The 9,388-nt window shown below is 39.3% G+C and overlaps 1 non-coding gene across 1 annotated transcript; it reads right to left on the bottom strand.

The window, feature by feature from the left end:
* Positions 1 to 3,366: 3,366 nt before the first annotated feature.
* Positions 3,367 to 3,473, bottom strand: LOC141625778 (small nucleolar RNA R71). Its single transcript, XR_012535536.1, has one exon. It is a non-coding gene; the product is annotated as a small nucleolar RNA R71 (small nucleolar RNA).
* Positions 3,474 to 9,388: the final 5,915 nt, after the last annotated feature.

Here is a 9,388-nt window from a genome sequence, read left to right as displayed (position 1 = left end):
TTAGGTGACTTATTATGTCTGTTTTTGAACTTATTCTCCATTGTTATACATTTCAAAGTATAAATTAACTAAGACACAAACCAAATAAGTTTATAAAATGACGGAATTAGTAACTTAAGTTGGTGTTTTGAAGCAGTTTTTGATAACAGTCCATTTTAAGGGAGTAATTTTACGAAAAAATTATATAAAGGAGTAATTTTAAAAAAATGGATTTTAAAAGTAGTAATTTTTTATTTACTCTTTCTATAATGAGACGACTAGGGAGCATTCTACCTTCTCAAAGACGAGCCAGAATGTGCAAAATCCTATTCCACCACAGACCAATGCATATGTTATTCCTCAAAACCGTTGTAATCAACCACAATGGAACTTCATAAGGTAGCCCCAAGGAGGTCAAAATTTCAACCAGCAACAATTTTAGCAGCTGCAGCTTCCTCCATAAGCTCCAACTAATTATATGGAGGAGATGAAAGCCATGCTGCAACAAAGCTTGATGATTCAACAAAAACAAACAGCTCAAGTTTCTGAACTTATGGCTCATAATAAGATGTTGGACACTCAAGTTGCTCAATTGGCCATTCAAAATCCTTCTAAGCAACCCGGAAAACTTCGTCCTCAATTTAAACAAGAATATGAACAAGTTAATGCTATTTCGTTGAGGAGCGCTAGCGGTACTACATATCAAGCTTCGAAAATGCCCACTGTTGAAGATGAGGTCCCTTACATGCATCCTAAGGGATTGGGTAACCTGGAGCTAAGTGATGACGAGAATGAATTAAGCAAAGATAAGACACGATGCAAGAAAACGAACGAAAACGCTGGAATTGTGGTGGATACTCGATCGAGTGGCCAAGGACTCGATCAAGTACCCTCCCCTAAAGTTGTTGTTTCTCACTCTGAGGCTACGGTTTCTGGTAAGAATAGTGATGTGACCATTCTTTGAGCATATTTAGTCCCCGAAATAGCCTCGTTCCTATGCTTTTTAGTGCATATTTGGGTCATTTACTATCTTTAGTCCTTTATTTTGCATATTCTTTGAGGTTTTGTTTCCTTGGTAGGAGAGGAGTGAAAACCTTGCATTTTCATGGCAAAATAGAGCTAAATTGATTGGATCTAATGACCAAGCATCAAAGAGAAGACAAGACTAGAAGGCCTTTGTACATATTATAGTAGATGGGCAATGATGAAGAAATCCTTGCATCCCCGACTAAATCCCGGAGGATTATTGGAGGAAGAAAAGAAGAAAAGAAGGCTGGAACACAATCCGCCCGTCCAACCAGGCAAGACGCCCGTCCAACACTTCAGGAATCCGAGCGTCTTTGCCATAGGGACGCCCGTCCAACCACGAAATCCGCTCGTCCCGACACCTTGGACGCTCGGATTCTCTTACAGTCCCATACGTCCTCTTCTTCCCTCCATGAAAGATGCGCATATTTATGAAAGACCGTCAAAAAGAAGACTCGCATCTTTTCTGAGAGGAGCGATTCCTCAAGGAATTAATCGTCATTTAAGCCCTTAATAAACCCTAATTTGTGTACCTAATCCCCACTATAAATACCCCATTAGTCTAATTAGATTAATCATGTTCTTCTTATCAATCTTTAGTGTAGTTTATATCATTCTAATCTCTTCTTCATCTTATAATCAACTTCTAATCAAATATTAATACAAATCTCATTTCCTTAATTTCTCTTTTGTTCATCTTTTATTTTGGGTATTTGAAGAATATGTGGGTTATTATTGGGAGATTGACAACCTTCCAATCCTTCATCAAGTACTTCTATTATTCTTAGCTTTATTTTGGAATCATTAGTAGGTATAATTCTCTTAATCCCTTTTTAATTATTGTTAATCATCTTCATTTGTTCATCATGTTTTGCTTTGTTAATATGATTGACAACCTTGTTAACATGTTAAACTTGATAATGAGTGAGTAGTTTCCTTAACTAGGGTTAATGGGTAATTAGGGGAAACCAACATGGGGGATGATTCATGCTTAAATTATCATGTTTTCATAACTTATTTGCTTGCTTGTTGTGATCTCAACTTATGCACATGTTATGTTTGATGAAATGCGAGCCTATGAATCCTTGCATTTTTTACCCATCACTTACCTTTTCAATGAGACTTGTAAGACATAAACCAACTCGAGTCTCATTAGACCATGCATATAGTTGAGCAGGGAGGATTAAGTCGACTTGTAGGTGTTGTACAATCTAATCGATTCGGCTCCGGGACCCAAACCTTCATAGGATTGTAAGATATAAACCAACTCGATCCATCACAACAATAATTTCTTGCTTATAATTTGAGAATATGTTTGTATGATCAATTCCCATGAATCCCCTATGACCCCATGACACCCTATTGTTTTTTATCAATTGTTTACATCCCATTTTAATCATCTTGCTTGTTTACTTTTATTGCTATTTAGTTTAGTGATCTTCTCATTCAAACCCAAATCGTGACACCCCTACACACCGCTACTTGCAATCGAAAATCCTACATCAATACCCGTCCCTTGGGATCCGACCTTTACTTGCCTCTTTACTAATAGTAGAGTTGTTTGTGAAGTTATAAATATTGTTTTGGTCTAGGTGCTCCTAACGACAAGTAACCGAAAATTAAGCTCCAAGTGAGTCCGACCAAAAATGGCGCCGTTGCCGGGGACGGTGTTAACTTGATTTGATTTTCTTAGATTGTTATTAGTTGTGTCTTTCTTTGCCTTGGGGAAGTAAAACTCCTCAAGGTTTGTTCTAATTGTTTTCAAGTTGTTTGATATTTTGCATGTCTAGAAGATCACAAGGTAACTTGTTACCCATTGATCACGAAATTGAAAGGACTTTGACAAACAATAGAAGACTTGCTAGAGGTACTTTGAGAGGTATAGGTGAGGTTGTAGATATTCAACCAAATACTATTGAGTTCATCAACCCTTTTGCAAGAGAAGGTGAGGAGAACCCAACACCAAATCCAACACAAAATCAACCCACAATGCCTAAATTTTCATCACATTCTGTACCAACCGAGGAGAACCTACCCAATGGTACTCTCACACCACAACACTTAACCAGAAATTTCATTACTAAATCCGCATTTATCCAATTAGTCGAAAGAAGCCAATTTGGGGGGATGCCTAGTGAAGACCCTCACTCTCACATGGAGACTTTTTGTGACTATTGTGATGCGATTTCACAAACCGGTGTAACTCAAGACCAAATTCGATGGGTCTTATTTCCTTTTTCTCTAATTGGCACCGCAAAAAAATGGTCGAAAGGCCTTGATAAGGCTACTCTTGGAATTGACTCTTGGAAGAAGTTGGCTCTAGCTTTCTACAAAAAATTCTACCCTCCAGAAAAGACTAACATGCTAAGAGCTCAAATTACGGGTTTTAAGCAAAGGGATGAAGAATCTTTGTATGAAGCTTGGGAGCGGTTCAAAGGAATTTGTCGCTGATGTCCTCATCATGGACTTAGCGAGTGGTTCTTGGTATAACAATTTTGGAATGGTCTTTATGAAGACTCAAGAAACATTCTCAACATGGGATCAAATGGTATGTTCACCGAAGTTGACGATAATCAAACTTGGAACAAGATTGAGGAAATGGCGGTCCATAATTCACAATATAGTAGACCTCGCAAGGCTACTGGAGGAGGAAAGCATGAAGTGGACTCTATTACTCAATTGTGTGCTCAACTTAGTGCTCATATTGATACTATCAACTTGAAGTTTGAAAAGGCTATGGCTAAACTTGAAGAAGCCTCAAAATCACCAAAGCATCATGTTAATGCCATGGTAGCATTTTCATCAATCCCAAGTGGGATATGTGAGAATTCTGGAACTTTGGGACATGACCAAAGTGAATGTAGGGGAACAAATGAACAAGTGAATGCTTTTCAAGCATACAAGAGTGGTACCCCTTATTCTAACTATTACAATGAAAATACCAAATTCCATCCAAATCTCTCATACAAAAGCCAAAATGTTCAAAACCCTCAACAAACATACACCCCACCTCCCATGAGAAACCAAAACCAAAGACTCTTTTTCAACCAAAATCAAACTCCATACAATCAACAAAATGACGAAGGTTTTGATGTTCAAAAAGCGATCCTCCAAATGCAAAAGAATCAACAAGAGTTTTTCACTCAAATTCAAAAGGATAGCCAAGCAAAGGACATCACCATCAACAACATCCTAGCCCGCACAAAAATGTTGGAAACCCAATTGACTCAACTAGCATCTTCAAACTCTCAAAGACAAAAGGGGCAATTACCACCTCAAGGTAATCCCCCAAGACATGAAACGGTTAGTGCCATTCACTTGAGGAGTGGTACGAGGTATGAAGGACCAAAGAAGCAAGTTGAGGATGAAGTTGTGGAAGCTAGTGACAAAGAAGAAGTTGTGCAAAACTCTAAGGAAGGAGATCCAACAAAAGAAGAAGTTTCAAAGAAAAGTGACGAGAAGGCCAAGGAGAAAGAGCCCATTGTGATTAGACTTCCATTCCTGAGTCGTCGAGCTAAGCCTAAGTTTGATGACCAACTTGGAAAATTTATGGAAATTGTGAAGAATTTGGAAGTCTCGATTCCTTTCACGGAATTAATCAATGACGTGCCGGCCTATGCAAAGTACATGAAGGACATCCTTACGAAAAAGAAGTCGATCCGGAAGCTTGATACTATCGCCTTCACTAAGGTGAGTAGTGCAATCCTTCAAGGGAGTTCACCTCCGAAACTAAAAGATCCGGGAAGCTTCTCAATACCGTGTACCATTGGCGACACCACGATCAACAAAGCTTTGTGTGATCTAGGAGCAAGCGTGATTGTTATGCCGTATTCGGTTAGTAAAAGGCTAGGGATGGGAGAGCTCAAATGTACCAACATCACACTCCAAATGGCCGATAGATCGAGGAAGACACCATTAGGTATATGGGAAGATGTTCCCGTGAGAATCGGCAAATTCTTCATCCCGGTGGACTTTGTCATTATTGACATGGAAGAAGACTCCAATATTCCGATCATCCTCGGTAGACCTTTCTTGTACACCGCGGGTGCGGTGATAGATGTGAAGCACGGAGAGCTTACTCTAGAAGTAGGAGACGAGATCATAACTTTCAATCTTGACAAGACCATGAGAGCTCCCCGTTTGCATGAACCATGCTTCATGGTTGATCACTATAGCCGGAAGGATGATAGGAAGAAGTCAGAATTCCAATGGAAAAAGAAAGTTGATAATGCTCCATCAAAAGAGTAAGAGAATAGCAACAAAGAGAGCTTGAAAAGCTCACCCATGACAAGTGAAGAAGATGGCCTCACTGGCCAAAACAAGAAAGAAGGAGAGTTGTCTCTATCAACTCAAGAAATTTTTAATGATCAAGTAGACGAAGTTTGCGATCTTTGGGATGATGAGTTCGAAGGGATATTCAATCCCTACATTGGTAATGCTATGAACCAAGACCATCACGGAGAATAACAAGTGCAAAGATCTATTGAGGACCTTTATCATGACAATGAACAAGCTTTTGACTACTTCTTCAAGGTGTTGAGTAACATCAACAAACCTTGAACATGCCCCCTTGACATCTCACATTGGATGAGAGTTTGTTGGAGTCCTCCCTAAACCACCATTTGTAAATATTCTAACTCCCTAACTTGCATTTCAATTTTCACATTGCATCTTTGTCATTTCTGGATTTATATTTTTGTGCCTTGATCAAGATATTCATCATTTTGAAAGAAGTGAGGGAGGGACTTATGATTTTATTGATGTGTAGTGATTTGGCTTAGTGTGGGGATAGCAATTGCCTAGGCTATTCATGCCTTTGTAATGCCCCCACAATGAAGAACACGAGAATTGAAGAATGAAAATGTTACGGGTTATGCAGTACCCGCGGATGGACCTGAATCCATGTGTTCAAGGAGGAATCCGAGTGGCCAAGAAGAGAATCCGCTCGTCCTGAGGAATCCGAGCGTCCAATGTCACCAGACGCCCGTCTGGCAGAGCTGTAAAATTCAAAAAATGGTCTGTCACAGAATCCGAGCGTCCAAATTGAGAATCCGCTCGTCTGATACAAGACGCTCGTCTTATAGAGAAGACGCTCGTCTTTCTGCTGTGGAATTTTAAAGAATCACCCTGTAACAGAATCCGAGCGTCTTCCAAAGAATCCTCTCGTCTCACATTAAGGAATCTGCTCGTCTTTCCAGAAAGACGCTCGTCCTGTGGCGTCATTTCCTGAGGTAAAAACAAAGAATCCGAGCGTCCCAGAATGCAATCCGCTCGTCCCCTGCCGCTATTTCAAAATTAACGGGTCTTTTAAAACCCCTTTCCCTCATTCATTTTCATTTCTTCTACATTCAAACACTACCCAAAACCCAAAAACCCTCATCCTCTGCATCAACAAAACCAAATTTCCTCAACCAAATTCAACAAAATCAAATCCAAACTTCCTCACAACAAAAATTAATCACTCCTTTTGCAACAACAATTGATTCAAACACCAAAATCTTCAACCTTTGAGTCGATTTTTAAGATACAAAGCAACATTCTTTCATCTTAAATCGATTTGGGCATAACTAAAAATTGAAGATTACAATCTTTCTTTGGTGTAATCAACAATGGCAAGAACTAAAGGAGGTAACAAGGCACCCCCAAAGAAGACACTTTCAAAGAGTCAACAAACTCTTCAAGCAAAACAATTGTCAAAGGCATTGGTAGTCCATGAGGCAAGGTTGGAGATTCAACAAGGTCCCCCTATGGAAGCTACAACATCAATAACTCCGGTCATTGAGCAATTATCCAATTATCCAGAGGTAATTTTCAATTCCGACTCTCATAGGGATAAATTTGTTCTCTTTGCTAAGAAGACCATTATGCCTACAAAATTTATTTGTGAAGATGCTTTGATAAAGTTGGGTGTTCTTGAACAAACCAAAACCTTCTTTGAGGCTATGGGATTGGGTAAATTATTTACCATGAAAGAATTGAAATACCCCTCCCTTACATTGGAATTTTTGAGTTCCTTGAAAGTCACAAGGGTGGAGACTAGAACCCACATCGCGTTTCGTCTTGCAAATGTTGCTAGACGCATCACTTTTGGTGAATTGAGTAAGATTTTAGGCCTTAGGGATACCCCGTACTATGAAAAGATCCCCGACAAGTATGACCCCGCTCCTCTTTGGGAGGCAATTTCCGGAAAGAATTTGTGCGCTTTCATGATTGTCGTGCTCTATTAGTCCACCATACGGGCATTATAGTGTGGCATAAGGTCATTGGGAATACTTTGATAGAAATAAATGGCACTAATCATCTTACCAAGCTCGATTTTGTTCTTCTTGAGTCGGCCTTGAACATAGGAAGGGAATATACTAAGCCATATAATGCTCTAAGGCTTTTGGTTGAACGATGGCTTAATGTCGATTGTGGTAAAGAAGGCACCGCTTTCATTGTGAATGGAGGACTAGTTACCTTTTTGGCCAAGCACTTTAACCCAAATTTCAACAAAGACAACACTTATGTGGCGGTTAAAGGAGGTCATCTCATTGATATGGACACCATGATTCACAAATTTAAGTGGGTCAAGCATGATCCTCTTGACACCAAATATGGGTGGTGAACCAATGAAGCTAGATCCTTCACTTTGCCTTCAAATATTTACCGATTGAGCGTTCACCGACCAAACTACCTTCTTCCACACTCCTAGGAGACCGAGTATATTATTCGACAACAAAGAGGCGAGATTGACGAGCCCTCCTCCTCCATTGTCACACCACCCTACCCATTTGAGTATCACGAGTTCAAAGCCAAGGATGTCGAGGTAGGAAATGATTACATGACTCTATTCATGAGGGAAATGCACAAGCAAGCTTACAATGATAGAGTCGATGCTTACAAGGCCCAATATCCGCCCTTCTACATCTAGCTAGGCAAAGACTTCTTGATCCATCATGTCCTTTGCCTAGTTGGGCGGATAGGGAAGTTTTCTTTCCTAGCACCTCTAGTGGTGTAAGACCGGGTGGAGAGGAGATTTTTGATGAGGGTGTTGATGAAGAAGGTGATGATCAAGAGGTTCAAGAGAATGTTCAAGAAGAAGAAGCTCAAGAAGAGGAAGAAGAAAGTGAGGAAGAGCAAGGAAGTGAAAGTGGGAGTGGAGATGATTCCACATCTACGGAGGAAGATGATGATAATGATGATATGATGGAGCATTAGCCAACCTTGGAGGCTCCTACATTCTTTCACCCGTCTTATGGTTTGTCTACTTCTTTTATTTTCTTTATTGTATTTTGATCATTTGTTCGTGGAGTCCTAGCAACATGGAGGACTAACACCTTGACTCCATTGAGGTGTTCTTTTTATTGTTCCCACGTGTACAATCCAAAATGACAATTTGTAGTTTCATGCCTTGTATTCCATATGCATGAACTACCCTGAAATTCAAGACGTTAGAAATAATGTCTATTTTGGTTTGGGGAAGTCCATGCATATGCATCGGGAGGTAATTTAAATTACGCTCTCCGCCATAACAAAATCTCATGCATCATGTAGTGTAGCTTAGTATAGTTTGCATTTAGTTTAGAAATCATGCATCATGCTTGCATAATTTCCTATCGTATTGGCAATTGAGGACAATGCCCATACTAGTGTGGGGATGGGAAATTCTAACTTAACTTTTATTCAAAAAACCCAAAAAAATTGAAAAATTGAAAAAATTTCAAAAACATGTTCATTTCCTTTGTAGTGTAGTCTTGTATATATTGTTTTGTATATATTATGTTTGTTCATCCTTTTTCACATTGATTGACTACGCCACATCCGAGACATGAGGATATTGAAGACCGCATGGTATGATCTTTCCAATCTCCTTTTTCCTCTTTATGTTAATGAATATGTGGCTTTATTTTGATTGATGCGGTAAAAACAATGTGAATCTAGGATTGCATTTAGATTATTTGGCATACTAGTTGGTAGAATCATATGCATTAGGATGTATAAATGTTAGTTGCATCATGGCATGTAGTTTGTATGTTAGAAAAATTTTGTGAAACCGTCTACTTGGGAAGCTTGACAAGTGTATATAGGCCCTAGTAGATGCTTTTTCTTCTTAAGACTTTGCTTGTTAGAATGCTTGTAAAACACCCTAGGATGTATCATGCTAGTATCCTTTGACCCATGGATTAAGGCCGAGTCAAGAGTACCTTGTGGTGTGATAACTCCTTGACTACCGTTTATTCCAAAGTGACCCTTGAAACCATGCAACCATCCTTCATCCATGTTCTACCACATTTTGTCATCAAAGCGAATGGGCACAAAAAGAAATTGTTCAAAATTTGAGTTCAAGAAATGAAAAGAAAAGAAAAGAAAAAGTTTGCAAAATGTTCAAAAGAAAAGAGGA

This window comes from Silene latifolia, chromosome X (assembly GCF_048544455.1).
Source record: "Silene latifolia isolate original U9 population chromosome X, ASM4854445v1, whole genome shotgun sequence".
Classification (NCBI taxonomy): Eukaryota; Viridiplantae; Streptophyta; class Magnoliopsida; order Caryophyllales; family Caryophyllaceae; genus Silene; species Silene latifolia.
Note: the sequence above shows the minus strand (reverse complement) of the source record. Positions and strands in the feature narration are given on the sequence as shown.